At 46.9% G+C, this 14375-nt stretch overlaps 1 pseudogene; it reads right to left on the bottom strand.

Moving 5' to 3' along the window:
• Window positions 1–1130: 1130 nt before the first annotated feature.
• On the bottom strand, window positions 1131–1791 carry LOC125529778 (annotated as a pseudogene).
• Window positions 1792–14375: the final 12584 nt, after the last annotated feature.

Genomic DNA, 14375 nt, shown 5'->3' with positions numbered 1-14375 from the left:
TTCAAAAAATGATGGTCTTATGCTTCTGTTACAAAAATGTTTGTTGTTTTTCCATTTCTTTTCTGGAGTTGCAAAAAACGTTTATGTTCCAACAGTTGTTTTTGTTTCCATAGAAATTTGGAATTATAAAAATGTTCTGCTTTTAAAAATTATTCGCGTTTCAAATCTGTTCATGGTTTTAAAAAAATGTTTCAGTTTATTATATATTTGTTCAAAAATTTGAAGAGTGATTGGGATTCACACAAAAAATCACGTTTTGTTTTCAAAAAGTTATTTACGTTCGAACTTTAAAAAAATATTCTGCGTTGTTCTTATCCTTAAGGCTTCGCGCTGCAATTTACGCAAAAATGGTTGCTAGGCAAGATGGTTGTACCACGTGTGCCATAATCCGAAGGTTCTGAGCTCGACCTCAGGCAACCGCTGTTTTATTTTTTGAAGCGCTGCTATACGCTATCTTCATGGGCCGGCCCAATCTGATGGCCTCCTGTACGTATACGACTACACGCCATACATACAGAAGTAAGTACGACTTGTGAATTGACTATACGTTTTAGCAGGGGGTTGTACCGAAGCGGGTCTCGTAGCTTTTAGTTAGGCATCTATTTATCCTAGACGTCATTGGCATGTAAAAATAGTTTTTGTTCAGCTTGGCAACCAACGAGGACTGAGACTGCTTGTATGCGTGAAGGATGCTTGTATGTGCGAAAGGTTGTGTTTCGGACGTTGAGTATATTGAGCAACTCAAATCAAGATAATAATTACATGTGCATGCCCCTCTTAACAATCAAGCAAATAACTTTTAGAATATGTCAGACTTCCTTTTGAAGGACAATAGTACATCTTAGTTCAATCAGATTTCCAAGCTATTTGCTAAATCTCTTGGTGCAACGAGGCGAGCATAACTTTGACGTTGTAATTCATGGCGCAGCAACACACTGATGCTTCTAGTAAGGATGGATGTCGGCCTAAATGATCAATTATCTACCAAATGGGAGTTTCGAGGGCCTGAACATTCTGGTCACGTTGAATACATATATAATGTTTCAACACTACATTGGTTTCATCTCAAGAGTCAAATGACGGCGACAACGTGAGAAGCACCAGTGCTGAGAGTGTATTCTAGGGCGGCATAAACATAAATTGCTGAAATTCCATTCCATTGTGTCAAGTGACGGCTTGCAGACTACATAGAAGCACATAGATACACTGTCATTTCGTTGGCAGTTTCAGGCTTTCAACACTAAGCAACTAGTGTACGAACAGTACTTTCTAATACTAGTACACTGGGTATTTTCCAACTCAACTTTTTTTACTAATACACTGGTAGCTGAGCTAGAGGAACAAATCACCAGCCTCGAGCCGTGCTCCAGCCGGGCGGCAAGTAGAATTGAAAAGAAGAAGAAGAAGAAGAAGAAGAAGACACTGCGGGTGTTGCTAGAGGCGGTGGGCAGGGACGAGGCCATCGTCGAAGTTCTGGGAGTAGCTCTTGAGATCGTACCCAAAACTCACGGCACGGCGCTTCGGCCGCAGCACGGCGCGCCTCATCCTCCAGAAGAGCTGCCTCACGGGCGCCGGGCCGCCGCCGCGGCCGCCCCCGGCCGCACCCCGCCGTGGCTCATCCCCTGCGTCATCTTCCCGCTGCCAATGCTTCTCGTCCCGCGCAATGATCCTCCCAAAAACGCCATCGGTCGTTGGTGAGTGATTAAACACGGCTCTGGTGCGCTCTTCTTTCTTGATTTGGTTGCTCCTGATCTGAGATGGATGGTTTGCACAATGGGGCTCCTCAGCAGCCGTTTTATAAGCTCGCAGATTGGACGGGGCTCCAACGCCGACGGTGACGACGGCCAGGCCCGCCACCACCCATGCGCACTCATGGCTAGCTGACGAGAAAAGTCCACTTTACACAACGGTCAGCCCATGGCAAAATCACATTTCGGACATCTTTTCCCGTTGTGACCCTACACTACACACGTGGTGATGAAATCTCTCTCCCATAGAAGGCAAAGGTGCAGTATCCTAGGAGCGAGAGGGTCGGTGGAAGCCTCGTGCCGTGTCAACACAGATGCATACTCAAAAGTAATTTCGCTTGAGCCATCCATAGACAACCGTTGGTGCTTGCCATACCCATAACACGACCAGTGTTTTTTATAGTTCTAAATAGTGTTGTATCAAAAGGTCACAAGGAAGAAGCACTGGATCGCATGCTGGTCTCAGGTTCGGGTATCTCCCGATTTTAATTTGGCCGTCCACATTACCGGAAAGATTGGCACGTAGGAAAATACTCTTTATGTGTTAATAAAGATACGATGGAACCATGTGGTCTTGGTTAGTGACAATCCATTATCCACAGTAAGCACTTTCTACTTTTGTACAGACGTACCACTTTTAACTTTTGTACAGACCTAGCAATCGACGTAAAAAAACAGATATTCTAACAGCACTGGTACCTACCGGCACATCTGTTGCCCTTCGTCTCCGCGTCAAGATTGTTGTGCTGAGTTGCAGTATAAAGGTACCAAATTTTTTGCTGCAGAAATACATTGCAATACACTCCGATAGAAGTCCATGATGGTAGTTTTTCGTCTGGTAAAGGTAGAGAAAGACGGAGTGCTGCATGCACATACTCTCTCTCTCTCTCTCTCTCTCTCTCTCTCTCTCTCTCTCTCTCTCTCTCTCTCTCTCTCTCTCTCTCTCTCTCTCTCTCTCTCTCTCTCTCTCTCTCTCTCTCTCTCTCTCTCTCTCTCTCTCTCTCTCTCTCTCTCTCTCTCTCTCTCTCTCTCTCTCTCTCTCTCTCTCTCTCCACCCATAGAGAAACTAGCTTTTCATTTTTCTTGTGAAATACTAATTCATTGATATCTTTTGAATAAAAAATTATTCAAAAATCTTTTTAAATATTGGAATTCCGGGCGACGAGATCGTTAAAACAAGATCAGATTTGAATATATTTTAGATGATTTAAAAATTTCATGAAACATATTTCACTCCTTTCTTAAAAAAATAGATTTCATTCATTAATTAAAAACACTGATTTCATTTCAATATTCAGAACACTGATTTCATGTCAGAAACATTGATTTCACCCACTTCAACAGAATTGTTCCATTTAATTCAACAAGAATAATTTCACTCATTTTCAGAAAGACCGATTTCACTAGTATAAAAATACATATATCATTCATTTTAAAACACCGATTTCACTTTTTTAAGACAACATATTTTACTCATTTCAAAGACAAAGGATTTCACTACACTAGTTTATGAATCATTGTAATTCAAAGTAATTATTTCACTCAACTCAAAAAATAATTTCACTTATTTCAAAGAACCGATTTCACTATTTTTAAACAACATATTTCACTCATTTCAAGGGAAGAGATTTCACAAGTTTATAATCATTGATTTTGGTTAATTCAAAGTACTGATTTCAATCAACTCAAAAAATTATTTCACTTATTTCAAAGAACCAATTTCACTTCACATAATTAAAAGAAAGATACCAATGTACAGTCTACGTTCCTCAACTCCTCTTTACTAGTAGAGATACCTGTTCTAGGTTTGATAATGTTGGTCCCATGGTTCGTACAGGAAATTGATGGTTTTAGTAGTCATTCCCAAGGTTTTTGTGATGAGACGTCTCTGATATTGCTTATACAAGCTAGATATCATCATGTCGTGTTGGTGTGCATCTCTAAGTTCATGTTCATCGGGAAACATAATACATGTGTGAGTACATAGACAAACATAGTGTCACTAGTATGCCTCTACTTGACTAGCTCGTTGATCAAAGATGGTTATGTTTCCTAACCATAGACATGAGTTGTCCTTTGATAAACGGGGTCACATCATTAGGAGAATGATGTGATTGACTTGACCCATTCCGTTAGCTTAGCACTTGATCATTTGTTTACTTCTATTGCTTTCTTCATGACTTATACATGTTCCTATGACTATGAGATTATGCAACTCCCGATTACCGGAAGAACACTTTGTGTGCTAGCAAACATCACAACGTAACTGGGTGATTATAAAGGTGCTCTACATGTGTCTCCGATGGTGTTCGTTGAGTTGGCATAGATCGAGAATAGGATTTGTCACTCCGATTGTCGGAGAGGTATCTCTGGGCCCTCTCGGTAATGCACATCACTATAAAGCCTTGCAAGCAATGTGACTAATGAGTTAGTTACGGGATGATGCATTGCGGAACGAGTAAAGAGACTTGCCGGTAACGAGATTAAACTAGGTATTGAGATACCGACGATCGAATCTCGGGCAAGTAACATACCGATGACAAAGGGAACAACGTATGTTGTTATGCGGTTTGACCGATAAAGATCTTCGTAGAATGTGTAGGAACCAATATGAGCATCCAGGTTCCGCTATTGGTTATTGACCAGAGATATGTCTCGGTCATGTCTACATAGTTCTCGAACCCGTAGGGTTCACACGCTTAAAGTTCTATCACGATCGGTATTATGAGTTTTTATGTTTTTATGTACCGAAGGTAGTTTGGAGTCCCGGATATGATCATGGACATGACAAGGAGTCTCGAAATGGTCGAGATGTAAAGATCGATATATTGGACGACTATGTTCGGACACCGAAAGTGTTTCGGGAGGTTTTGGACATATACCGGAGTACCGGGGGTTACCGGAACCCCCGGGGAGTATATTGGGCCTAATGAGCCCTAATGGGAGAAGAGGAGGGGCGGCCAGGGCAGCCGCGCGCCCCCTCCCCCTCTAGTACAAATTAGACAAGGAGGGGGCGGTGCCCCCCTTTCCTTCTCTCCTTCTCTCCCTTCCTTCTCGTCTCCTACTCCTACTTGGAAGGGGGGAGTCCTACTCCCGGTGGGAGTAGGACTCCTCATGGGGCGCGCCATAGGAGGCCGGCCCCCTCCCCCTCCTCCACTCCTTTATATACGGGGAGGGGGGCACCCCTTGGAGACACAACAATTCATCATTGATCTCTTAGTCATGTGCGGTGCCCTCCTCCACCATAATCCACCTCGGTCATATTGTAGCGGTGCTTAGGCGAAGCCCTGCGTCGGTAGCTTCATCAACACCGTCACCACACCGTCGTGCTGACGAAGCTCTTCCCGGAAGCTCTACTGGAGTTCGCGGGACGTCACCGAGCTGAACGTGTGCTGAACGCGGAGGTGCCGTACGTTCGGTACTGAGGATCGGTCGATCGTGAAGACGTACGACTACATCAACCACGTTGTTATGCATCACCATGATCTTGCGTGTGCGTAGGAAATTTTTTGAAATTACTACGTTCCCCAACAGGTCTATATGCAGAAATATGGTGAGGTGCATATTTTCGGGTGATGCTTTGGTAATATCAAATGGAATGACATGAGAGAGCAGCGGTGATGAGTTAGTGCTTCGGTAGTTAGTCAGGACCGTCCCATCAGTTCTATGCTTTGTCTGTAGCTTTAATTGGGTATCTTGGTCTATTTATCTTGGTTGTCATTGGCCTGTCGAAATAGTTTAGTTCAGCTTGGGAACCAACGAGGACCCAATCTGCTTGTGTGCATGAAGTACGGTTGTATGTGCTAAAGGTTGTTCTTTCAACATTAAATCAAGATAACAGTTGCATATGTATGCCCCTCTTAACAATCAAGCAAATAACTTGTAGAATATGTCAGATTTTCTTTCGAAGAATAATATATCTTGGTTTAATCAGAGTTTCCAAGCTATTTGCTAAATCTCACGGTGCAATGAGGCGAGCATAACTTTGACGTTGTAATTCAATGGTGCAGCAACACACGCTGATGCTTCTTGTAAGGATGGATCTCGGCCTAAATGACCAATTATCTACCAAATGGAGCTTCGAGGGGCCTGAACATTCTGGTTGCTCTCCGGCGGGAACCATGACCGCAGTGGTGGCTATACCTCTTGGTCGTGTGGGCGGCAAGAACACAGCTGCGGGTGGCTTAGGCGAGCCCTTTGTCTTGGGTGGTGCGGCGCCCCGATCAGGAGCTGGGGACCTGGACTCGTCGTGCCTCTCTTCAAGACCTCATGGTGGCATGAGGGAGTTGCTGAGCGCATGTTGATGCGTCTAGTAAGGATGGATCTCAGCGTAAACGATCAATTATCTACCAAATGGGTGTTTCGAGGGGCCTGAACATTCTGATCACGTGGAATACATTATAATGTTTCATAATAAAAAGGGTGAGTTTTAATCTCACTGTTGATCTACATACAGAGTCGTAAACTATTGGGGGGGAGGGTCCAAATCATGCCTCCTGAAAATTGACATTGAAAATTCAGTTCACTCCCAATATGCACCCATATCAAACATGAGAGTGAGAGAAGCCCCGGCGCAGAGTGTATTCTAGCATGTGCGACATAAACATAAATAGTTTATATTCCATTCCATCGTGGCAAGTAACGGCTTCCAAACTGCAATAGATACATTGTCATTTCGTTGGTAGTTTCAGACTTTCAACAGTAAGCAACTTGTGCATGAACAATAATGTCTAATACTATACTACACTTCAAACTATGTGCAGTACAAGGTCACCACGCTTGAAACTCTCTAGCCTCGGGCCATGGTCCGGCCGGGCGGAGAAGAAGAAGAAGAAGAAGAAGAAGAAGAAGAAGAAGAAGAAGAAGAAGAAGAAGAAGAAGAAGAAGCCCCCGCGAGTGTCATCTATAGGCGGTGAGCAGGGACGAGGCCGTCATCGAAGTTGTGGGAGTAGCTCTTGAGGTCGTATCCGAATCTCACGGCGCGGCGCTTCGGGCGCTGATCCTCCCAGAAACGCCATTAGTCGACCTTGATGAGATGATGCGGACAGGAGCTCACGATTGATTAAACACGACTCTGCTGCTCTTCTTTCTTGATTTATAGGGTAGATGGCTTCTGATCTGAGATGGACGCACTGTCTGCACAAATGGGGCTCCTCAACAGCCATTTATAAGCTCGCCGAATGGGCGGGGCTCCGACGACGGTCGGGCCCGGCACCACGCCCACGTGCACTCATTGCTGACTAGGGGAATCCACTTTACACAACGATTATCGATTAGGCCATGGCAAAATTACATTTGGAACATCTTTTCCTGTTGCATCATAAAAGAAATTTCGCTTCAGGCATCCATCCCATGTTTGCTCATGTTCGGATATCCCCCACTGCCCGTTGCGGCCGTCAACATTACCGGAAAGATTAGCACGTAGGCAGTACTCTTTATGTGCTAATAAAGCTACGTTGGAACCACGTGATCGTGTTTAGTGATGACTCATATCCGATCACGAAGATGTAGTTATTTGGGACAAATCTTCATCATAAAAGAAACAAAAAGAAGTAGAAGAAGAAAGACGATGACTACATCGTGACGCTTTACACGCACGATGGCCGTGCCACATATATCTATTGTTCAGTTAAGTTTCAAGATACGGTGTCGGCTTCAAGTTCGCGATTGCAGTTACACATGCCACAACACAGAGCTTCCAACAGTAAGTACTTTCAACTTTTGTATAGACCTAGTGAAAAATCCTCATATATAAGCAGGTTAAAGAAATACGGCAATAAAAAAGATAGCGAAGGCCGCCGACTCAACGCCGCGCAAAATTATAAAAAACGCCACACCTAACAAGAAGTCACCGAGACTACCGAACAAGAATGAAACAACGCCGACTTGGAAACCCACTAAACACCATTGCACCGAACACACCAAACAGTCTCAGAGAACCCCTGATCCTATCCTGACATAAACAATGTAAACAACATTGCACAAATAATGAAGAGCAGTGAAGGAGAGCTCCCAGCCAAGGTTCGTGTTTGGTGGCACTCGTTGACTGTGGACGCTCCTGAGTTGTGCCATGAGGCCCGGTATGCACGCCTGTGCGGTGTGTTAGACTGCTTGCAATGTTTTGACATTGTGATCCCTCGACGACACCTAACATCTAGGAGTGTCTTCTGTGGCGATGGCCCTTCCGTTTGCTAGCTATGTGTGCCTTGCATGGGCGTTGTTTGTATAGTTTTCAGCCCGACTTTCCTCAAAAACGGGGTCAATTTGTTTAGATTTTTTATCCGGTTTTCCTTGTAAACTAGATCAACGTTTTCTTCGAATGAGATTAAATTTAAGGGGGGTTTATCCCCCCCCCCTCCCTCCCCAACTCCCCCGATGACTGTTCAAAATCTATGATGACCTATCTATCTTCCAGGTTCAAACATCCTGGCTAAGGAGTGAAATAGTATGAGTGAACATATTATGTAAGAGCATCTACAACTGGAAGTATCAAAATCCGGTCCCGAAACTTTTGCGGATGCGCCTACGGATAGTGACCGGACATCACACAAAAATTGCCCACCGCAACCATGTACCTCAAACATGAAATCTGAAATCCATACTAACCATGCAGTTAAAAGAACCTACATACTACGTACATATGTGGACTACTCATCACTGGAGATGTCCACTATCTCCGTCCCTAGCTCCGGGTAGATAGGCGCATGTGGCAGCTCCGGCTCGTTTTCATCCAAACTAGAGGCGAAGAGCTCGTCAATCTCCGCCCTCTACTGCCGGATGAAGTGCCGGTTGGACTCCACGCCTCATCTTGGATGGATTCGATGATGGCGGTCTGTTCCGCTATCTCCACCGCCTGGGCGGCCTCGAATTCCGCCAGGGAGTCCTCCATGCCAAAGCCTGCAGCAGGCTGCTCCTCCTCCAGCTCCGCCACGTCGTCTGCTCCAGATCCTCCTCCTCCACCGGCTCAAGCAAATCCGGAGGCAGCCCGGCACCGACATGAGCGGCGCGCTTGGACTTGATCTCCTCCTCTATCTGCAACCGGCGTTCCGGCATCAACATTGCATAGGTGGTGATCCTCTACGGGCCATGGTTGCGAGGTGGTGGGAGGAAGAGGGAAGCTGGCAAACAGCCTAGGGTTTTGTTGCCGCCGTCCGGCTTAAATAGACAGGCTTGCTCCCTTGGGCGGCACGCCAGAGCGGCGACACACGGTGCCATGAATGCATCCGCTCCAAGAACCGAAGGAGGCGCCCGTTGGACCGCCGATCTATGCGTGTGACCGCGAGGGCCCTAGCGGTCAGTCCAACGTGGCGGGCATTCCCGGGGCGTCTAGGATCTCCCCATATATATCCGCCCCCATATATGGGCTAGATATGGGGTTTACGGGGTTGCCGGTCAGTCCGGGCGTTTGGGCCGGGTATGGGGACCTCGGTTGCGTGCGTTTTTTGTTGACTAGGCAGCCCGTCCAGGCGTTTGGGACTAGTATGGGGTCCGGTGTAGATGCCCTAACAACGGTAAGATCTAAAAAAAAGTAGTTGATAAAAAATATTTGCTCCCACCATCTTCGCTAGCATAAACAGAAATAAATGACAGATAGCACGACATGAACAGAAATAGTTTAAATCCCATTCCACTGAGGTAAGTGACACGGCTTGCAGTCTACGTACATAAAAGCACATAAATACGATGTCATTTCATTGGCAGTTTCAGACTTTCAACAGTAAGCAACTTATGTATGAACGGTACTACTGTATAATATACACTCGTAGCTGAACTAGAGGAGGAGCAGATCACAAGGTGACGACGCTTCAAACTCTCCAGCCTCGGGCGATGGTCCGGCCAGGCGGCAAGTAAAATTCAGAAGAAGAAGTAGAAGACCCTGCAGGTGTGGCTAGCTAGAGGCGGTGGGCAGTGACGAGGCTGTCATCGAATCGAAGTTCTGGGAGTAGCTCTTGAGGTCGTACCCGAAACTCAGGGCATGGCGCTTCGGCCGCAGCATGGCACGCCTCACTCTCCAGAAGAGCTGCCTCACGGGCGCCAGCGCCTGCTGCCACGACCCTGACACGCCGTGGCTCTTCCCCTCCATCATCTTCTGGCTGCCGATGCTCCTCGTCATGCGCAATGATCCTCCTAGAAATGCCATTGGTCGACCTTGATGAGATGACAAGGAAGGGATCGAGCTCACGGTTGATTAAACACGGCTCAGCTGCTCTTCTTTCTTGATTAGGTAGCTTATGGTTGCACAAATGTGGCTCCTCAGCAGCCGTTTTATAAGCTTGCCGAGTGGACAGGGCTCCGACGCCGACAGTAACGACGGTTGGGCTCGCCAGCACCCATGCACTCGACTCATGTCCCGCGAGAAAAATCAACTTTACACAACGATTAGCCCATGGCAAAATCTTATTTCGGACATCTTTTTCAGTCGGCACCCTACACTAGCTACATCTACGGTCAAAGACCGACACGGCATCATAAAAAGGCAAGGTACGACATCCAAGGAGCGAGAGGGTTGATCGATGGAGGCCTCATGTCGTGTCGACAGAGGCAGTTGCATAGTACCACAAACAGAAGTATTTTTGCTTGAGGCATCCATCGGCAAGTGCGGTGCTTGCCATATTTTGGCCCCAAGAGAGAAGCACCGCAAAGGCCAATGTTTATCTTGGTACTCATACTAAAACGGTTGTACGCATTTTTTGTTGATGCAGAAGTCGGGAAGGTAAAATCTATCTCATTTAATGTAAAGGTTTTGTTTTGGCAGTTATATTGGTGTGCAAGTCTCGGTGAGTTCGACCCGACCCTCGCGCCGTCTTGCCAAGGCCGAACACTCGCGCCGCCAAAGACCCTTGCGCTACTACTTCCCCATCTGCCGGCGCCGAAGGAACCGGGATCTAGACAAGGTGGTGATCTCCTGGTACGGCTGGAACATGGCCGGGAGGGAGTTGCGGGCAACGGCTAGGGCGGCGCCCTAGTCGTGCGGTGGCCGCGCTACCCTCTATGACCCGCGGGATCTGAGGTCTCCGGTGATGGTGGGCATGGCGGCAGGCATGGATCTGGATCCCACCCAGATCCGTCGTCAACTCTTCATGTGGATGGTCAGCGGCGCGATGAGGGCTCTGGTGAGGGGATGGAAGACCTTCGCTGGAGAATCGGTGGCGGCATACGTCTCATGGCGAAGCTCCACGCAGTTCCAACCAGCCGTGAGATCGGGACAACGCGGCTTCCGATGAAAATCACGCCTGACTGCGGTCTTGGCGAACGATGGCGGTGTCTTTGACACCGTTTCCTTCTCGAGACATCTTTGTTGCAGGTCACGTCAACTCGATCAGGATGTTCTGGGGGAAACCCTAAATCTGGGTCTACTGGATCAGATGATGACAAAGCCTTTGGTGTCATTCTCCACCCTGGGGGCATCATTTTGAAGCAAGTGCTGGCTAGATAGGACAAGAGGAGGAGCGGTGTTACATCTATCGCAAGTCCGACGGCGGATCCCGGCGGCATTGGCGATGTGGAGTTTCGGCGACGGGCGTGTGTGGATGGATACGCGCAGGACGGTGGTGTCGACGGCGGGCCTGGCAAGGTTGGTGCGTCAGTACCTACTCTGGAGATGGGTCGGTGAAAGACGGCAGCGCGCGGCGGCCTCTGAGAGTGCTTCAGACCCATTTGTGACCCAGTCCCAGGATTGTGGCTTGGCTGAGGCATCCGGCTTTACATGTTAGACTTTGGTGCCAGGGCTGGGCCCATAGTGGTGCCAAATGTGCGGCCCGCACAGGGCCCATAATTTTGAGGGGCCCCATTTTTTTATATAGGCCTAGTATTTCTGGAAAAAAAAAACGTAGCAGCTGCAGCACTAGGCCGGTAGGCGCTGGAGCTGGGCCTAAGTCGAGGCCATCGAGCGCTGGAGCTCGTCGGCTCGTCGCTTGAATCGATCGATCTTTTCCAAAGAAAAAAGGGAAACTGCTCTCTAGCGATGAAAACGGAATCGTGGGTCAAAAAAAGGGATCGCTATACCAGTCAATCAGGATTGCCTCGATCTGGAAACTAACAGGCCAACGACAGTCCCGTCGGCGTCGCTACAGGAGTCAGGAGACGAAAAAAAGAGATGAGATCGTCTCGTCGGTCGTGGTCTTTGCCCCATCAGAGCGATCGGATTCAGGCCGCTGCTGTTGGCTTCGTGGCTTCCTCTCCTAATTTTCAGACTCGTCGTCTCATCAGATCAATCCGTGGCCGACTAACCGACTCCAGCCTCCAGGTGCTTAGCGAATCCTTCATTTCCTATTCCTAAATTCTAATTCTTAATTTAACTTTTGGCGGGGATCGTTACTTCGGTAGAGATTGGTTCTTACCTCCTCAATTAAAGATCACAGTGTAGCGGTTCAACTGGACAGTGATAGTGCCTCTGGATCGATTAGGCTAGATATTTCGGTGGTTCTCACCTTCTGCTTGTGGCTCGAGGAGCTCCTGGTGCTGGCCATGGTGCCAGTGCCGGGGACGGCATTGAGTAGTGGTGGAGGTGGAGCTTCCATCGCTTCAGTGCCCCCCTCTGGATCGGATAAGGTTAGGAATAGGGAACGGTGGCGGTGACGAACCTCGTACCATGTGCCCCTGGTCCCTACCTCCTCTTTATAGCACTGTGCGATAGGGGCCCACCAACCTTGCTTGGGCTGGACGCCCCCGATCAGGGCGTGGGTCAAAGACCCAATGAGCCGTTGGGCCCATTGGTGGAGAGATCAACCTAACAGACAGGACCCAAAACTAGGTGAGTTAGACCATTCATCTAATTGCAAAACATTGACATTATATTATTTACATTATAAAAAATTTCTGTGAGATATATATACTTTCCATTATAATTGCTCGTTAATTTTCCCCGCAATTTTTTTGCTTGTTAGTTCATTTTATTAGCGAAATAGGGCCCAATTTTTTGTTTCGCACAGGGCCCCGGATTTTGCCCGCCCGGCCCTGTTTGGTGCGATGTCTGTTTGATATTCGGTTCGGACATTTGACACCCCTTCATCAAGGGAAAATGAGTAATGAAAGGTGTTGCCAACATAGTGGCTTCAGGCTTACTGATCTACTCCTATTACTTTGTAAGGTTTTTATAAATAATTGATAAAATGGTTGTATGCATCACCCATATACAGAGGCAGAAGTATATCCTCCTTTTTCTAGAAGAGAGGGAGAGAGAGAAGCACTGCATCACATGCTGGTGCTCAGGTTCGGATATCCCCGTTGCCCTTGTGGCTACGCGTGCGTATCCCAGTCTTTGGCCGTCCACATTACCGGAAGATTGGCACGTAGGCAGTGCTCTTTATGTGCTAATAAAGCTACGATTGGAACCATGCATGTGGTCGTGTTTAGTGACTACTCATATCTGATCATGAAGATATTGTTTTGGGGGACAAATCTTCGTCGGCAAAGAAACAAAAAGAGGAGGAGAAGAAAGATATTGACTGCATCGCAAGGCTTTACGCACATGGCGGTCGTGGCACATCTATCCATTGTTCAATTAAGTTTCAGGATATGGTGTCGGCAGCGAGTTCGCGATTGCAATGACACATGCACACCGCAACACAAAGCTAGCAGCAGTAAGCACTTTCAACTTTTGTACAGACCTAGCACTTTCAACTTTTGCACTGACCTAGCGATCGACAAACCTCTTCGTCCCGAAACAGTCTTGGTGAAGAAATTCTCATATAAGCCGGTTAAAGAAAAACGGCAACCGAAAAAATAGAGAAGGCCACCAACTCAACGCCAAGCAAGATTACAAGATCCGCCACGTCTAACAAGAAGATGCCGAGACTACCGAACATGAATGGAACAACGCCGACTTGAAACCCCATTGGACACCATTGCACCGAGCACACCAAACAGTCACCAGAGAACTCATGATCCTATCTTGACATAAACAATGTAGACAGCATTGCACGAATAGTGGAGATGAACTGGCAAATTAAAGCTCTTGCGGTTGCGGTGGAACAAAGCTTCAACCTTTTGATTCTGCTTTAGTTCTACCTACGGGCCTATAGCGATGGTAGTAACATTACATATAGGATATAGCACTATCTGCTCAGCGACCAACTTTTCGACGTCCTACTAACCTCGTCTCGAAAATAGAGAGTTAAAGACAAAATAGTAGTGTTTGAACTGATATCTATAGGAAGCTGCCCACCCAGCATAATTCAATTGGCTAATCGACACATCACGCAAAGGACGAGGGTTGTTGGTAGTATGGGATGGTGGTGCATATATCCAAGTCATTTGTGATCTATGATGACCAGTCTTCCGAGTCTCCTAGCTAAGGAGCCAAATAGTACGAGTGAACGTATTCTGTAACATTTGTAAGATCTAGAAAAAAAATAGATGATAAAAAATATTTGCCCCAAAAAACTGCTCTAGGCTATTCTATATATGAATTTTGAGTTTGCCAACCACATGTCCCATGCGGTTTCTCTAGACCATTCTCTTATTATTGTTTATCTATTAAAACCGTGCAATTTCAGCCCGCAAGACTAAAACTTCTAGCGACGACAAGAACATGTAGAATCACCTTTCAATTAGCAATTCTCATGGATTTGATAACCTAGGTCACCTATAGAAAAAAAAAGGGGGGGGGGGGGGGGGGCTATCTAA

This window comes from Triticum urartu, unplaced genomic scaffold, assembly GCF_003073215.2.
Source record: "Triticum urartu cultivar G1812 unplaced genomic scaffold, Tu2.1 TuUngrouped_contig_5840, whole genome shotgun sequence".
NCBI classification, from domain to species: Eukaryota; Viridiplantae; Streptophyta; class Magnoliopsida; order Poales; family Poaceae; genus Triticum; species Triticum urartu.
This window is presented reverse-complemented; position numbering and strand designations above follow the sequence as displayed.